The sequence below is a fragment of the Macadamia integrifolia genome, chromosome 7 (genome assembly GCF_013358625.1).
Source record: "Macadamia integrifolia cultivar HAES 741 chromosome 7, SCU_Mint_v3, whole genome shotgun sequence".
Taxonomy (NCBI): Eukaryota; Viridiplantae; Streptophyta; class Magnoliopsida; order Proteales; family Proteaceae; genus Macadamia; species Macadamia integrifolia.
In genome coordinates this window covers 35,226,112-35,245,999 of record NC_056563.1, presented here as the reverse complement: position 1 = coordinate 35,245,999, position 19,888 = coordinate 35,226,112, and the positions used below count along the sequence as shown (strand labels likewise).

Here is a 19,888-nt window from a genome sequence, read left to right as displayed (position 1 = left end):
GTATGAGAACAACTATCCTTCTCGGCCACGTCAAGTTCTAAAAACTTTGTTGTCTGTGATTCCACAATTTTAGTACCTCCGCAAGGGTTATAAAATCGATACCCTTTCGAATGATCAGGGTGAGCAACAAAGTAGAAACGAATAGTTCTGGAGTCCAACTTGCTCAAAGTTGGATTATACAACCTTACTTCTGCAAGATAATCTCAAACTCTAAGATGGTTCAAACTAAGTTTTCATCCAGTCCATAAGTCAAAAGGAGTTAATGGAACAGCTTTAGTAGGGACTCAGTTAAGGATGTAAAGGGTTATCTTTAAAGCCTCACCCCATAAAAACTGAGGTAAATTTGCCCTATTAACTATACTTCTCATCATACCCATAAGGGTGCGATTACGCTTTTAGGCCACCCCATTTTGTGCAGGACTCTCAGCATAGTAAATTAACCTACTATCCCAGAATCCTCTATTCACCACCCCAGTCAGATCTAATAACTTTGATAACTTTTCTCAACTACTTTTTGACTTTAGTTCTAAAAATCTTAAATTTATCAAGAGACTCAGACTTTTCCTTAATCAAGAACAAATAACTATATCGAGAATAGTCATCAATAAATGTGATGAAATAAAATTTTTTACACAATGTAGCTATATAGGGTCCACTGATGTCGGTGTGAATAACCTCCAATAGGTCAGAACTACAGACTTTTTCTTTTTCTTTATCTTGATTATTTTTCCTTTACAACATTTTACACGTCTCTAGGTCAGGTTCAAGAGTAGGTAGGATGTCAGACTTTACCAACCTTTCAACTCTTTCCCTAGAGATGTGACCAAGTCTTTTATGCCACAACATGTAAGATTGTTCCTTAGGTAAACACCTTTTGGGAACAATTATTTCAACATTGTAAGAGACATAAATATCATGAGGAGCTAAACACAATCTATATAGTCCATAAGACATAGTACAGTAACCAACCTAATTTGAATTGAAGAACAAATTAACCATAGTGTTCTTTATTTCAAAATGGTAACCACATAAGTTTAAAACTGAAATTAAAATTAAATTCCGCCTAAAGGATGGTATATAAAAAGTGTTTCTTAACATCAATCTAAAACCAGAGTCTATAATTAAAATAACATCTCGCAAGAAAATTCTACGTCAGCTTATTCATTGTTCCCCACAGTGAGCTTTGATTCATCCTTATTTGGCTTCCTCCAATTTATGAATCCCTATATGGTAAAAGCAACATGATTAATTACACCATTATCTAGCCACCAAGAACTGATTGGGGGCTTCTGATAAATTGGATTCACAAACAAGTGCAAAAGAATCATTATCTGCATACTCACGTTTAGATAACCAAGTCTTATACTTAGGGCATTCATTCTTTATATGACCCTTTTTCTTGCAAAAGAAGCAGTGACCACCCTCCTTCTTAAAAATGGTTTCTTAGGACCCAAATTACTAGATTGACCAGAATCCTTATTGATTTCCTGAGCAACTTTATAAGTATGTGATTTAGGCCTTTAAACTTTAAGAAAACTGGACCTAAAAGCAAACAAGGCTGTGTGGGTTTTCTCTTTCTTCAGTTTTTTCTTCTCAGCAACAACTCTAGAGATCAAGTCATTAATGGTCCAGGTTGGGAGTTATAATTAGTTTTGATGATCCCAAATTCAGAAGGAAGGGTATTTAAGGTTTGATGGACAATGCAAGGATCAGGAAGAGAAATATTTAGGGTTTTGAGTTTGGTTTTGGTAATCCACCATCCGAATGATATAGTCCCTAACACCTCCAAAATCATCATATCTCAGATTAAAAAGTTCCTACAGAAGAGTTTATATTTTAGCATTTGATGAGACTCTGTACCTGAGTGCTACTGCTTCCATCATCTCCTTAGCAGTGTAATTAGCAGGCAAATCACTTTTTAGGTGATCTTTGATCAACCTCTTCATGGACAGTAAACATATGCGATTACTCTTTACCCATTTAGCATACACCAATTTATCATCATCAGTGCTCTGATAAGTGAAATCCACTAGTTTATTCATAATAAGGGATGTGTGAATATCTACCATTTTCATAGCAAACAATGCATCCTCTTTCCATATCTTGAAATTGGACCCAGTAAGAACCTCAATAGTAACCATATTATTATTGACAGAAAAGGTGACTGAAAAATAAACAATGTAGAGTATATAAACCTCATTATGTAAATAACTTTGGGCTGAATTTATAACATGCAATTGTAGAACCCTCCACATATCAGCTGCCATGAAAACATATTCCAACCTTTGATGCGTTATCACCTTTGGATGTATAGACTACTTGTGTTAGTCAAATTTTTAAGCACATACTGTCTATATAACCCTCTAATTACTAACACACAATCACCTCCTTTGGGTGTATGACCATACATTAAACCAGAGACATCCCACTACCATATTAGATCGATATTCCAAAAATTCAATCAAGAAGACCACTTTGGTGGCTATAACTTAATCAAATTTATAAAACTCTCTCATACCGAGATATACTTAATATCACTCACATCAAATCAAATAATATATAGTTTTAGACTTGAAGAAAATGGGCTAAAAATTATGCCTAAAATTACATTAGATGCTAATACTATTGTTTAATATTTTAATTATCCATTAGGATATTTATTTTTTTATTTTTAATCCCATGAACAATACCATGGGAATTATTCATCCTCAATAATTAGAGTTTTAAACCTAATAATCCTTACTGATTAGGGTTTCAAACCTAATAATCCTTAATCAATTAGGGTTTCAAAATAATTATCCCTAATCGATTAGAGTTTTGATTATAGCTTTAAATCTAATCATCTTTAATTCCTGGATTCAATCCAAAAACTATAATCTATCCCTCATAAATTTGATTAAGGTTTTAAATCCATGGATTCAATCCAGAAACTTTAATTTATCCCTCATAAATTTGATTAGGGTTTTAATTAGGGTTTTAAACCTAATCACCCATAATCCATGGATTTAATCCAGAAACTTTAATCTATCCCTTGCAAACATGATTAGGGTTCTGAACCTAATCTATGGTGGCTCTGATACTATATGAAGGATTAAAATCTCAATTAGATATAATCCCTAGACCCAATAGATGACCATAGATAGATTAAAAACACCAAAAACAATGAGATAAAAACTATAAATAATAAAAGCGTACCTTGTTTGGGATCCATAGTAAAGTAAAGTGCAACGGAAAATCTTCTGATCCACGTAGCAAGGTACTTCTCTTCTATTCCAATATGATCACTAGTTACATGAGGAACCTGAACGTACAAGGGAGGAAGCCACAAGAAACCCTATCTCTTTATCTTTCTCCCTCTCTCTCCAGAATGCATGTTGTGAATTAGATTAGGGTTAGAGGAGTGACCTAGCTTTCTATTTATTAAGTTTACCAATGGACCCACTCATCACAAGTCCAATGGTTAACTAAAGCCCATACTAGCCAGCCCATATTAAACTAATTAAAACTCGTATGTCTCACTTAATTAGACCAAATAATTAGCCTGATTTTATTAAAGTATAAAAACCTAATTAATATAAGCCCACATAGAAATATTCTAACACTAATCACTTGGAGGGGAGAGGAGATGGTTCAACGAATATGCATCTAACTCTATCTTTCTACCAATGTTCTTGCAGATGGGACTTTTGCATCTATTGAGGTAGTGTGATCGAATATCTTGATGGTCATTCCGATATTGTCCACATGCCGTTGAAGAGTGACTGGATGCCTTGGTCAGTTCTCATATGCTCTTCTGATTTTTTTTTTTTTTTTTTTTTGAGTGATGTTGAGTCAATTCTTAAGTATTTAGCAATTTTCCTGTTTTAATAGAACAAGGATAAATTTTAGGGGGATGAAAAGGAGAGATTTACTGCAGCAGCGGTATTGGAGAAGGGAAGATGATGGAACATATGGTACTGACTCTTACAAAAATTTAAAAAATCTATTTCTGATTTAACACTCCACTGGAAACTAACCCCTTTAATTGTTTTTCATCACAATTATTCTTTACCATTCAGTGTATCATAAAAGGTGTCTACCCAAGAAAAGATATATCAGGGCCTGCCTGAAAAGTAATGTATGCTTTGAATTTGGATTTTGCAAATGTTGAGTTTTTTCTCCCTTTCTCTTCCTTCTGGGTGTTTCATATGTGCTGCAATTTTGGGCTGGCTAAACTGATGAATGTAATGTAATTTTTATTAGTGTAGTGTACTGCATTTGTGACTATACATCACATACATAGTACTTGTTTTCAATTTGTGTAAATGCATGTATCTCTTTTTTTTTTTCCCCTAACAACTATTGTAAATCATATGAACATCATTAGAGGTATAGTGCAAGATCAGTAGAAACAATCTAGACTCCTGTGTTGTGTAGTGTATATGCATCATGTTTATTGGTTGTTGGAACACCACCATTAGATGCTTTACCGGAGGCAATCTTCTAGTCAGAAGTTGGCTGATAGGTTTCTAGACACCTAAGAATTATGGTCAGAAACACAATACAAACCAGAATCACAGTGAATAAATAATGACCAGAATTCAAGAATATTTTAATATCACTAGATCAGCAACTCATATGATTGTGAAATTATGATATGAAGTTAATAAATAACAAGGAATAACTCTTCCAAAGATGGGCTCGATCCAATGGTTGGATCTCAAGAACCACCACTGTTACAGAATTAGTAACTTGACATATTAAGAATTACGAATGAAGATGTCTCAGAAAATAAAGAACTGACGGAGATAAAATTCTGGTCAACAATAGTTCAGTTGGAACAGTTTTCATGGATGAGTATAGAAGAGCTCAGTAGTTGGGACTTTGTCTGATTTTACATTCAAGACTGTTTGTTTATTATATATGAGCAGTTCCTAAATAGTGATTCCGGAGCTTTGAGACATCATAAGTGGGTCTTTGTTGGCATGTCTGAATCAGTTAACATGTGCAACCAGAGTTCTTTAGACTATCTGTCATTACTGTTCCTCACCTCCAACCCCATTGGAAAGAACCCAATGACCATTCTAGGTTTGCCAATCCATTGGAATATCTGAATCTGGAGCATTCAGAGATCCTAATGACTCTCCTAAACCCCAAACCTTCTTGAAAAATATTAGAAAACACCATCCTAATTTCACCTTCATATCTTGAACCTCATGGTTTTATGTTTTGGACAGATCATACCCATCTGTACCTATGCATCCTTTCATGTGTAGTTGAATGCAAATAATTGAGCTAGACAATATTTGGAGGTGCTATTTCCTTGTTGCATTGTCAATAAACCACTTCATTGCTTCAAGTCATAATAAAGATTTGTATGTATGTTGAGAATCTGGGAAACCCTTGTGTGCTTCTCTTGGACTCCTGTAGAGCTGATGTCAATTGAAGGTGAGTCCTTCAAATGTTCACTGCTTTTTCGTTTTATTTTTTCTTGTTAGGAGGTATCAAAGTTAAAACACCCATTGCATATTTTTGTCCCCATTGCATATCTAAATGAACAAGCATATATTCTTCTATCTCTCTCTTCATTGCTGGACCAGTTAGTAATTTTTCTTCCTTGCCTGGCAAACATGAAAATGTATGCACCCTTCCCCTCTGCTTTGCAGGAGATGCTATTTTCAAGTTTTGAACCTGTGACCAACATGTTGCAATAGTGAAACTTAACTATTGCTGTTTGAATAGATACATCCTATAGTAATAGCTGGATCTCTCCACCCTTGATGATGAAGCCAAAAGAGATGTTAGCAGTAGCCAAAATGATCATACCTTAGATGGCTTGAATCCAATTCCTTGCAATGTTAGAGGTCCTTGATTAGTTCAGTTACAAATGACAATCAATCTTAGTTGAGACTTAGTGTTCTCAAAGTGGAGGACCTAGGTCCTAACCACTTGGAGGGGGAGAGGAGATGGTACAACGAATATGCATCTAACTTTGTCTTTCTTTTAACAATGGAGCCTCCCCCAATAAAATCTAACTCTGAGGTAGTGTGATCGAACATCCTGATGGTCATTCCGATATTGTCCACATACAGTTGAAGAGTGACTTGATGCCTTAGTCAGTTCTCATATGCTCTTCTGAATTTTTTTTTTTTAGTGATGTTGAGCATTTAGCAATTTTCCTATTTTAATAGAACAAGGTTAAATTTCAAGAGTTGATGCCAGCGAGCTGATGCCGGTCTCCATGGCCTCCTTTCTCGGTGGGAGCCTACAGCAATCTCCCTCTTCGTCCCTTCGAAACCTCCTCCTCCACCCACCTTCTCTTCCTCTGAATCCTTGCCTGATTGTGCTTGGTCCTCACCTGCAATGCTTTTCTCCTCCCCCCCCCCCCAGTAGGAGGACTACCATAGCAATTTGTTCCCCTACCATGCTGGGAATGACGAAGCTTCTTGATGGACTCATCGTTGGTGGGCCATTTTCTGGGGAAATGACCACCATTCTACTTGGTCAAATCTTCCCTCCTTGAGCAATGGAAAGCTTTGGGTTTTGTGGAAACTTACCTCTTGGACCATGGCTTCGTCTTGTTTAAATTTTCTGATGAGGGAGACAAAGCTCGCTGCCTCGAGGTTGGCCCTTGGCGTGTGGGAAGGAACCCTATATTCCTTCGGGCTTGGAACCATTGATTACTTCTCAATAGGGTAGACTACTCTACCATCCCCCTTTGGCTCTCCTTGCCTGGGCTACCCCTTCACTTTTGGTGCTCGAGGGGCCTTAGCATTATGGGGTCAGTCCTTGGGCAGCCTCTTTGCTCCGATGCTCATACCTACCACAAAGACAGACTTGATTTTGCGTGCATTTGTGTGGATGTTTCAGCCTCTTCCGATCTCCCTTCCTCTATCTCTATTCAGGATTGAGAAGGATTATCGTTCCAACAACCTCTATGCTATGATTGGAGCCCCACAATGCCTCTGTTGCCAAGATTTTGGTCATGATACTGCTGTCTACCTCCCTAGGCCTTTGACCTCTGCTACTGATGACATGACTCATGCTTCTGATGGGATCTCCTTAAGGCAGGATCACACTCTCATGTCTATTCATGACCAACGGCCATTTATTTCCCCTCCAATGAGAGGGTACCATCTCACTAGGCGATAGACTCATTCGTGCCCTTCGGGTGCTGCTTCTTTTCCAGCTCTGAAGGTTCAAGACAACATTTTACCCGCTGGACACAACAGATTCTCGATATTGCAAGCTGATTTGGAGGACTCTATTGCCTCATCTGGTCCAATCACTGTCAATGTCCCCTCCTGTGACCCTCTAAGAGCAGAAGCAGTATCTATTGTTGTCATCCCCTCAAACCTGGCTGATGTAGCTTCCTCTGCAAAGTACTCTTCGTCCTCTGAATCCTCCTTTGACTATGGATCCACCTGCAATGCTTCCTCTTCTGATGACGATGCCTCGGAGTGTGAGTGCTGATACTGAGTCCACTGGTGTCATGCCTGAGCACCATCTGGAAAGTTCTCCTATGCCTCTCGATGACTCCCTGGTCCCCTCTTATGCTATTGGTTTCATTTTGGATGTGGGCCCTAGTCCCTCTTTGCCTCTCAATTCTGGGCTGGTGAGTTCGCAATTTTTAGGCCTGACAGACGGCCCACTCTTTTTGCGCCCCTCTTCTCTGGCTGGCCTAGCCCATCCAATTGGCCTTTTATCTTCTCCTTCTATTGAATCGACCCATGCCCACTCTTCCTTCCATGGAACTCGACCCACCTTCTCTGTCAATGCCATATCCCCTGCCTCCAAACCCATATCCGTGGACCCAACCCAGAACCTTCCTGCTAATTCTTCTTCCCTGCCCTTTGGGTCAGTTATTTAAAAAAAAAAAGTAGAAACCTTCATTCTCTAGGCCTACCCTCCCTTCCTCTCCTAAGATGCCTCCTGCCCAGGATGCCCCCATCCAACCTCTATCCTATCGCCAGCGATGCAGCCCCCGGCCTTCGTCTGTTCGTGTTTGCTCCATCTCTTTAGAGCGTGAGAAGCCTCCCTCCATTCGTGCCTGATGTCTTGCGGCCTGGTGTGGAATATATGGGGTCTGAATTCCCCTTAGAAACAAGCAGCTACCTGCTTACTGCTAAAAGACTATCATCCCTCGTTTTTCTGACTTCTGGAATCTCACATAAAGGAGGCCTCCTTCTCCCGTGTTGCTTCTTCCATTGCCCCTGGCTGGTCTTCTCTCACCAATCACCCCAATCACCCTAATGGCAGAATCTGCTTTTTTTTTTTGGATCCTTCCAGGCTTTCTGCCACCCTCTTTTCTTTTTTCTCCCAATTCCTCCACATTAACATCTCAGACACTGCGGACAGTTTCTCCTTTCTGTTAACAGCCATTTATGCCTCTAATCGTTTGCTGGAAAGATCCACTATTTGGAATGACTTGTGTACTATTGCTTCCCAGGTTGGGTCCAGACCTTGGGGTATTTGTGGGGACTTCAATGTGGTCCGTTACGCTTATGAAAAACAAGGAGGGGGTCATCTGAACTTGGGAAGTATAGATGCTTTCAATGAATGCATTAAGGACCTGGCTATGGATGATCTTCGCTGGTCTGGAATCAAATTTACCTGGAATAACAGAGGAGTTGTCCATCTTCCCTTCTTCACATGCCACCTTTAAGCCCCCCACCACCTCTGACCATAGTCCCATCTTTCTCCTCATTCATCCTCCCACCTCCTTAGGCCCAAAGCCCTTCAAATACTTCGGCATGTGGACCTCTCATCCAAACTTCCTCTCTGTTGTCCAAACTGCCTGGGCTAAGCCAGTTCATGCCCACTCCTCCCCTCTTATTGGTTTGTCCAAGAAGCTAAAAAATGTCAAAGAGGACCTTAAGCTTTGGAATACTAATTTGAAGAGGATATGACTTACAAATATTAGGCATTACAAGATTGCATCAATAAGCATGTACAAGGATAGAAAGCCTGACAAACAGTTCATAGATGTAAGGAAATAATATTAAGAAATTGCCTTTATTGATGTGGAATGATTTTCGTACATATTTTCCTGAATTTGAGCTAGTCTGAGATTACTTTGCAGTGGCTCTTTACAAGGAAATGAAATAGGTGATGAATGTTGTGCTCTGTTATAGGCGTCAAGCTGTCAAGTATCACTGGGCAGCAAAGTTCTATATAAGCAATTGAAAGAGTTATCCAAATTCTTTTAAAACACTTCGGTTCTCACTAGCTCTTCTCACTCTGCTGTGGTAAACATCATAATAAAGGGTCCATTAGAGAGACATCTATACAAAATTCTCCATCTTCCAAATGATTCTCTGAAGGTCATCCAAGATGGTACTTTTAAACCTTCAAAAACATCATAATAAAGGGTCCTATACAAAATTCTCCATCTTCCAAATGGAAGTCCAGAAGCCTTGGTAGCAAAAGGTATTTTCTTTGTATCTAGCATTTATTATTCTAGTTCAATTGGGTACCAGAACAATAAATGGATTTGGGATTGGATCTGTTTTCTATGAATGAAATAAAGATAGAATAATCAGGAAGAGTGTGTTTTTAGCACTGCACTTTTCAATAAATATAAGCTTGTAAGATTTGAATGAGCAACAAAAACAGAGGTAAGGATATTAGAATGAGTTATTTGAACAAAAGTTTTACAACCCTCTTTTTTATCCCATCTCTAATTCAAAGCCAAAATAGCAGAAACAATGTATACAAGTTCATTTCTTGTTGCCTCTCCAAAAAAAGAAGTGGAAACTCAGAAAGCATAAAAAATTCAGTCAAATAGGAGATGAAAATCCCCTTTATAATTCTAGAAATTTATTAAGAGTTGTGTGAGAATAAGGATACAGCATGAAAGATATCTAAACACAAAAAAAAGATAATATCAAGAGAGAGAGAGAAAGACCTAGATCAATTTACAAGCAGTATGCTCAGATATGAACATCCTAGCAATCAAGAGAAAAAGAAAAATCTTCCCCACATCCGGCAATATCCTTACAATTTTTATTTTATTTTATTTTTTTATTTTTTTTTTTTTTTGAGAACTACAAATTTAGAGTCAAGGAAAAAAAAAATCTTAGAAAACCACATTAAACATCAATGTCAATTCATAGAGATTGGGAGGTGCACTACACTTCATCAGCACTAAACCTTTTTCTAGGTAATCTGTATGAGGAAGAAACTACTTTCTCCTTGTTTAAACAAAGTCATGCTTTGAGTTGGTACATTTCTATTACTTATTATGGCTTAAGGAGTGAATTTCTGTTACTTAGGTGGTTTGCTATACCTCATCATATTCAAGGAAATTGTATTCAATAACTCTTCATAATAAGCCAGAGGAGGAAACCAAATCAAAAACACTGTTTTCAGAATGTAACGGTTGTTGTACCGTGTCACACTGGTCCCTCGGAATATGGACAATTCATCTAAGCAATAATTGGTAGTTTCTAAATACTCACATTTTGTTCTCAACCTTTTTAAACTGGACAGAGTCTCTTGACCAAGGAAAGCATCATTCTGATGCCCAGGATTTCCCATCTGTGCCTGTTGTACAGAAAATTCTGATCTAAGAGTGAGTCATTCTATAAGGGCTTCCTTGTGGACTTTAACCTCCGGACTTGACAATGTAAAACTCATATCAAACACAAACACTACTTGAATCTATATTAGAAACATCTTGGCAGTATTCATTTGATGGTCTAAAAAAATGCTTTCCAATCTCCTCTCCATCTTCCTCATTTGAAACATCAGTGATGCATCAATGAAAATAAACAAATTTGTTGGACAAAGTGCATTAGGAAAAGAACTCAATGGCCACCTATGGCACAAGTTACGAGCACACGAGATTTTATTTTGTCTTGCTTATTCGGATAAAAAAACTAATGGAAGTATAAACATACCTGGTAAGAGAAGTGAAAAGAAAGTGTGACAGGTGATAATAGAACATTTTGTATGTTGGTGGCCATGGGGAGAAGAATCATGACCTTCTGCTTCAAGAAAGCGTGTGAGATGATCACTCTGAAACATTTCTCTATTATTTTCATCATTTTAAAATTTCACTATTCTACAAATGTTCTTTCTTTGGACTATTTTACTCATTATTAAGAAGGTAAAAAGTCTACAAAAACGAAAATACAGAGTTGGTCACAAATCAATGAATCTTTTGAAAAAAATTATATTTTTCTTTTCATTAAAAAAGATTCAAAACCAACAAATCCACAATAAAACAGTGACTGATTTCTCAAGGAATTTGGTGGAGGACAACGTTAGAGGTTTGGTTTTAACCCTCCAAAAAAGATGGAAGAACCTCCTAAATCCCTTATTGTAGAGTGAAAAGGGTCATAAGCATTTCATAGTGTCTCAAACAAACAAGAAAAATGTCAGGGATCAAGTCAATAAAAGAAAGCATGAGTCATAAATTATTTACATCAAATCAAATCAAATAGTAGATTGGTTGACACAAACACCACTATCATTTTTAATAATGCATAGGAGGAATAGGTTCCCAAATTCACCTAACACAACAATAGCAATGGCCATAAATCCTAAATAAGATATGCACCTAAATTGTACAGAATAAATCTGAGGAACGATTCAGGCATCAAATAAGAAAAACCCAATTCAAAAAACATAAGAGACGATAAGGAGAGAAAGGTAAACTACCTAATTTCTAAAATCAATACTTAAGAAGAAGCCCAACCTAAACAGACCAAAAATTCCACAATCATAAGTCACACCTGCCCATTTCAGTTTTTCATGAAAAAAATCTTAGAAAAATTGTGCCACTATTTATTTCCTCCAAACAAACAAACAAACAACAATAACAACAACAAAGCCATATCCCAACTTAAAACAATAACAAAGTAGAACATAGCTAGATGGGGTCCGCTACATGGATCCTAGCCCTATTTCCTCAAAACAAAACAGAACAAAAATCAAAGAAAAGGAAGAAGAACTCATCTGACATGGATGATCCGTAAAATAGTGGGGTGCATAAGAAGCACTAGCAGATTGAGAAGAAACACAGAGAAGGAAGCCTTTCTTGGTATCGATTCGTATCTCAAATGATGCCATAACCCACTGTTGTCCTCCTTTCTTTATTGGTGAAGCTTCCCCACTTGAAAAAAAAAATCACATTTAAGAAAAATCAGCTCCAAGGCTAAGAACGCCATGAAATATACCGGAAAGTAGGGGATTTGGAGAGTGACGAAGGATGTGATGCCGATTCCTGTGATGACTGCAGCAAAGCAATACACTTTTACATGACTACCATCTTCAAGGAACATATCAAAGTGTGGACAAGAGTGTACTAAAAGAACTAAGAAAACCCATATCAACATGTTCTACAATATACTTTCCGAGAAAGAAATACAAATAGATAACACGGAGTAGAATATGGACCTATTTTTCATTGTAAGCAAGCTAGAGAGAGAGAGAGAGAGAGAGAGAGAGAGAGAGGGTTGGATTTTACCAAAAATGACACTAGCACCGGTGATTGAGGCTGTTTTGCAAGTGGGCTTCCAAATGACAGTAAGATTTCAGAGTACTAGGGTTTTGAAGGACCAAGTATTACAAAAAAGGGCTCATATAAGCTTCCGTTCTGCAAGCATATCCAAGTTAGTTATTTATTAATTGCTTTTTAAGGACCAAGTATTATAGAAAAGGGCTCATATAAGCTTCGTTCTGCAAGCCTATCCAAGTTAGTTTATTTATTAATTTCTAACTGTGAATATGCAGTGCTTCTTAATTCTATAGACTATAGCATATTATTAATGCAATAACAATTAATTGAAAAAATGCATGACGGTGCTAAAAAAAATTACACTATTGTAGTCAATATGCAACAATTCTGATTAACCAACTCATCCATGTCAAAGAACTAATACTAAGCAGGCAACGAGGATAAATTATAATAAGGAGGCCAGTCATCACAGAAAAAACTTAAAATGACAAAATTACTAAAAAATTAGGGACAAAATAACATTTCATGCACAATGATATAGAATCAACAGACGTTGTGGATGGTATTTGTACATTTTGTTTAAGGACAACGGTTTATTCAATGTTTGACTAATGTATATTTCGAATAGAGGATTACTATTTAAGACTAAATAAATGAATTTTAAAACAAATGGAAAGACTCTGGCACAACATGTTCTTTCCGCCATGTTAACTAATGGTCCACACATAATAAGAAGAGGTTCCAATTTAGGGGAGCAATATTATTATTTCATACAAACAATAGATATTTGATTTAATATACACAAGGATTTTGTACTTCCAATGATTTTGGATCTATTGTTAATCATGTATATCAGCATAAACATAAATCCTATTAGAGTAAAAGTGATAATGAAAATTCCAGAAAGAGACAAGATCAAATGGTCCCAAGAACCCGCGCTGTATCAAAACTTTTAAAAAGTTATAGTAAACTGTATTCTATTTCATATTTGCCTGCATCAAAATTATATCATATGGTCAATCCAAGTCTTGCAGAACATCTTTTTGGGATCGTAGATGGGCTACTGTACAAAATTTTCCTAACATAAAAAGAGAAAGATAATGAGATGAGATGAAACTTTGCAAGAGAAAAACTGCACAGGGTATACGCTGAGATTTCCCATTAAAATGATGACAAAGAGGAAAGACAGAATGAACACAGCATGTAAAAATTATATATGTACTAACCATGGTCAATGTCCATTAGTTCAACAGAGTAGAGAGTTCCCCCTCCAGCCACTTTTCCCAACTTTATCACATTGCAAGTTTTTACAGTGCAAGTTAGAAAGTTGATTTCATGAAAACGACAAAGACCCAAAGCCTTCACCAGAAGTGGTTCGATTTGGTCTAAAGGATGTGCCTACAAATGGACACTCAAAACTTAACACATCACCAATATACAAAGGAGTCTAGAAGATGTTGAGAAACACCTGCAAGCTGCAAATAGAGGAAACAATTCACTGATAAACTGATCAGCAAGGATCTGGAAGTTGATTTTTTTTTTTTTTTCAATCCAAAATCAGAAGAACTAAACTATGTATAACATATAAACAAACATGAAAATCAGGTTGATAACAATTCATTATCAATAGGAACAATCTGTTCAGTAGTAATACATTTTTTACAAATTGCCAATGTATTTTAGTAGTAATACATTTTTTATTCATCCAAAAAAATGTATAGGCTGAAGTAAACAAGTTGGCAGAAGTAAGTTAAAAAGACTAATGACTGATTCTGGATGTCAACAAACAATGTCAATAAAAAGGAGTTGCTACTTCAGAAAAAATTTTAAATTATAAATGTTCTGTCATCAGATTCATTATGAGGTTGGTTCATTGACCATGAAATGACATATTCATTATATTAAGTCTATAGACCACTTAACAGAAGCAAAAGCAAACAAACAAAAATATAAGACAAATAATATTAGTGGCAGTCCCCAATCAATAAGTTGAAAATATGCACTGACAAATAAGAAAAAGAAAAAAGAAAAAGAAAGGGAGAACAAAAAGATCAGACTTTCAAAACATTCACCGCAAAAATAAAATTTCCTGTAAAGGCAACTTAATAAAAAAGTTTAAAACTGGAACAGTTAATTTTCTCAAGTTGATGTAAAATATCAACCGATGCATCTAGATCACCCTCATTTACCAACAAACATGATGCCAAGCTATGCCAAACCCTCACTTATTGGTTCTCAGATAGAAAACCATCTCCTTGGATCTGGTTCTCTTTTATCACTTGTTGGTTCTCATATGGTGATCTAGGCAAGGAAGTTCCATTACCGCTCACCGGATGCCCATAAATTGTCTCATTTTTCTCCTCTCATTAGGAGAGAGGTATCTAAGATGCTGCATACTGAAAGACGAGGTTCTTGCCTCATTGTCTAAGCTTGTGGAAGACCTCCCTGTTTAAAGATGTTAGCATCACCAGATGGAACACATGATTAATACTGTAGAATAGAACCCAGAGAATGGCGTGAGTGTAGCAGCCATTTCAATAAACAAAGCAAACAGGACTATACGTACAATTTTTTTTTTTTTTGGGGGGGGTGTGAGGGGTTGGAAATGGAGTCTGCAATCGTTAGATCAGGATAGCCACATCAATTCATTTAGTAAACTTCATCATTATATGCAAAGCATCCAAGTTCAAATAAAATGTGTAACCTTACGATGCTGAAATAATTAGAAGTCCATAACAATCAGATGTATGAAGACATCACTAAGCTAAGCATGACCACCTCATTTGCTGAACAAAAAAATAAGAGGGAAAACAAGGAAAGCCAGCCTCAACCAACCAACAGCTCTATTTCAAATTTGAACCTGAAAATTAAGAAACATTGCACATCTCCAAGTACATGGTCCAACAAATCTTATATTAACATGAAGAGATGCCTTATTAAACATTAGGATACCTTTCCCATGAAGAGGCAAGAGTAAAATCATCAAATCCTTCAAGCTGCATCACTGAGTTAGGAAACAATAAGCCTATTGCTGCTAGTAAATTTTCTAAAAAAATTTATTTCCTGATCAGTTAGACTTAAAACACATTATGCAATAACACCAACAACATGAGTTCTAAGAGCAAAAACCAATGCCAAAACTATACATAGTTGAATATAAATATCAAATGCACTACAACTCTATCCTCCTCCTACACATTATGGGTGCATCACATCCTTGCTTATTATTATTGTTCTATTGATTTACTTTCTAAGAAGATAAGAATCAGTGTTGCTGGGTTTGTTGTATATAAATAAAGACATGTTATTTCATCATTAGAACAATCAAGTTGGGTAATGCTATGCTAGTTAACACACAAGAATTTACAAATCTACCTCCACTCCTTCACCAGCACAGTTATCCAAGAAAGTAGAGAAGAACATATGTTTTTTCTTTTTCTTTTTCTTTTTTGGTGGGGGTGGGGGAGTGGTAATGATAAAGGTGAGAAAGAGGACTTGTGGATGAGAAGCTTCCAAACAGGCCAAAACTGTGTATGCGTAGCTTCCAAACAGGCTAAAACTGAAAATATGAACAACCTATGTGAGTCACTCATTAAAAAAAAGCTATTGAATCTACACGAATCGACAGGATATCAGTCGGTACCTATCAGAACTAACAAATTTTGTATCTTTGTAGAAAGTTACAACATAGTTGAGTGCCAGATGAACTCAGCATTTTTTATAAACCCACCAAAAAATAAAACCAAAGCACATGCAAATATTGAATAATTAGAGCAGAGAAGCATACGGATCTCATCATGACCAAGTTCATAGAAATCAGTAATTTCAAAGATGTTACCAACTTAAGTGAAACAAGATCATATAAGAAATTGAAAGGAAAGGAGAACAAATAAAATAATGTTTCCAGGATAAAAAAATGTGTTATAATTATTATACCTGACAATGGGAAATGGAGAGTAGTAGGAACGACAATCAGACGTGAGTTACCTCCTTCCCGATTTAATCTTTCTCCTTCGTCTTCTATTTTGCTGGAGAATGCCATGAACGACCAAAAAGGAGTCGTGTAGTAGAAAAGGAAAGAAAAAAGTAATAGAAAACATTGTCATGACTGATGAGCATATCTTCTTGCTCAGGTGTTCTCGATCCTGAAGAATTGTCTTTCATACCTAAAGAATTCAGTAAAACAGAGACCATCTTCCCCACTGCTCTACTACCAAAGACAGTACCAGAGAAATCTAAATCCCATAGAAATCTTCTACACCAATACCATCCAATGGTAGTGCTTAGCCTACATAGCGCATGCTATTATTTAAATAAGAAAAACACTTGAATTTAACACAAGGACATTATCAAATCTTGATTGCCGTAACTCGGAAGCCAAAATGAAATTTAATTTTTTATGTTGAAACATGAAGAAAATAATGATTCAATTGAGAGAAGCATGTCCTTGCCAACTTCATAACACAAAAATATGATTCCTCTGTCATTCATAAGTTACCTTAATAACACAACCTTCACCGATAACACTATCTGTAACATCAGCGTCAAGCATCTTGGAAGGTGGCAAATATCGTGGTTGTGTATAAATTGGAGATGAACAATCAAAGACACTGCATTTAAAGTACATCTTAAATAAGAATTTGAGGTAAGGAATAAAAGCTGCTGGTATTATATGCTTTATTGGGAGAATGTATCTCTATAAAATTCAAAACTACCTGAAATCTGGCACTGGCTTTTTGGTAATCCCTAAATTTGCATTATAAAATGCTTCATTGGTACCAATGTCTTCCCAGTAGCCATCATACAAGTAAGGTTGCACCTGAAGAAGTACCATTAAGATGCCTCAAAATCAGACTCTGATCATATGAATGCAGAGGGATTATAAATGAATATAATAATTGAATTTTTGAATTGTAACTTCAATTTTGGAGGTTTAAGTGACTTCGAATGAATGAAACCCATGTCTGTAAGAAGTTGAAAGCCATGAAAATAACTAAGATATATTTTAAGTTGGGATCCAGAAACATAACATGTATATTGAAACTTCTAGCACTATGCGAGGAACTATTTCGTGATTCATACACAAACAAGATGAGGCTAACAATGAGTTAGTAATCCCTTCTTATAGCCATACTAGTGGAGCAAAAGGGTTGTAAATCCTATCACACCCCACCTTAAAGTAGACCCAATTACCATTAGGAATACCAATGGTGTGAGTAAGACACATACCTATCTTAAAACCTACCAAGATCTCTGATAGCAATACCTTAACATTTTCACAATCTCACAACACAAACCAACATAAGCAGCGGAATCAGAGTATAGTAGTGGAATTATAAGTAAAATGGGGAAACATCTAATGGTAATATAATAGAAATAACCAGGTTATTCTGTTACATTCATCCATGACATCCCACCTGTTACATATAACCAGATTATTCTGTTACATTCATCCATGACATCCCACCTGTTACATTCTCAATAAACCTCCTATAGTATCCGGCCAATCCCAGAAAACTACGTATGTCTGCTACACTCTCGGGAGTCTCCCATTCCAAAACTGCTTTCACCTTACCTGGGTTAACCTCTATACCCTTGGCTGAAACAATGTGGCCTAGGAATGCCACCTGTGACAACCAAAACTCGCACTTGCTGAATTTGGCATAGAGTTGCTTCTCTCTCAGCTGTTGCAGTACCAACCTCAGGTGAACAGCATGTTCCTCTGCACTCTTGGAGTAGACCAAAATGTCATCAATGAATACTATGACAAACTTATCCAAGACATGCTGGAATACCCGGTTCATAAAATCTATAAATGGGGCCGGTGCATTGGTCAACCCAAATGACATTACTAAGAACTCGTAATGTCCATACCTTGATCTGAAGGTTGTCTTACTGACATCACTGTCCTTGATCCTGAGCTGGTGGTAGCCCAATCTAAGGTCGATCTTGGAGAACACCTTGGCACCTTGCAACTGATCAAATAAAGCATCTATCCTTGGCAAAGGATACTGGTACTTGATGGTTAACTTATTAAGCTCCCGGTAATCGATGCACAATCTCATACTTCCATCTTTCTTCTTGACAAACAATACCGATGCTCCACATGGAGACACACTTAATAAACCCCTTAATCAGAAGGTCTTGAAGTTGCACCTGCAATTCCTTCAACTCTGTAGGGGCCATGCGGTAAGGGGCCTTTGACACTGGTGTCAATCCAGGGCGTAAGTCTATAGCAACTGTCTCTCGGTCCGGGGGCAAACCTGTCAAGTCATCAAAGAATACATCAGAAAATTCCCTCACCACATCTAGCTCAGTCAATGGCCTAATCTCTATCTCAGTATCCATGATAGATACTAAATAGCCTTGACATCCCTTATCCAGTAGCTTCTTCATTTGGAGTGTGGATATGATAACTTTCTTGAGTTTCTTGGGCTTATCCCCTTGGAACACAAACTCATCATCATCATGAGGTCTGAAACTGATAGCCTTCTCTGCACATAGCACACTGGCTTTGTATGCGGATAACTAGTCCATTCCTAAAATTACGTCGAAGTCGGTCATATCCAACTCAGTCAAGTGGACATTCAACTCATGGTCACTAGACAAGGCTCTTAAACATAGTTTAAACCAACCACACTTCCTGTAGGGGTGCTCACAGCCAAATATTGAGTCAATCTCTTAGGTGGAATTCGCATCTTCTTTGCAAATTCCGGTGACACAAACGAATGCGAGGCTTCTGAGTCAAATAACACATGTGCAGGCAATAATGATATCAATAATGTACCTATTACTACACCAGGTGTAGCCTTAGCATCTTCCGCCGTCATAGTAAACACTCTGCCCTATGGTCTCTGGCCTTGTAGGGGTTGTGCTAGCCTAGGGGCTGAATATGTCTGCTGGGGCCTAGGTGGCATAGTGTATGGTGCATCACCTAGCCTTCGGTGGGGGCAGGTCCTCTCCATGTGGCCCGGCTGATCACAATGAAAACATCTCAGGCCCAATCCCGAAGACTAAGATCCAGTACTAGATCAGGAGGACTGGGAAGTCTGACTAGCATTGGGCTCCTAAACTACACTTGAGTTGGGTTGGCGTAGAGCACTCGGAAGGGTTTTCTGCCTCCCCTAGAATGAGTAGATCCCATTGGCCTCTTTCTCGTCCCTTGCTGAGCAGTGTAGTTATCCCCATGCCAGTCCTCAATAGATTTGGCCACTTGGACCACGTCAGCATAGGTTTGCCGTTTCAACCCCACAATGGTTGACCCAATACCTGGCCTTAACCCTTTCTCAAACTTCTTTGCCTTGGCTCTGTCACCTATCAGATGCTCAGGAGAAAAATGGAATAGCTCCTCAAAGCTCTACTGATACTCGAGTACCGACTGGGGACCTTGAATCAATTGAGAGAAATCACTCTCTCTCCTATCCCGAAAGCTTTCCAAAAAATAGT

The 19,888-nt window shown here is 37.4% G+C and overlaps 1 pseudogene; it reads right to left on the bottom strand.

The window, feature by feature from the left end:
• Positions 1-1,829: 1,829 nt before the first annotated feature.
• The window catches only part of LOC122084956, a 49,104-nt pseudogene continuing 31,045 nt past the window's right edge, over positions 1,830-19,888 (bottom strand).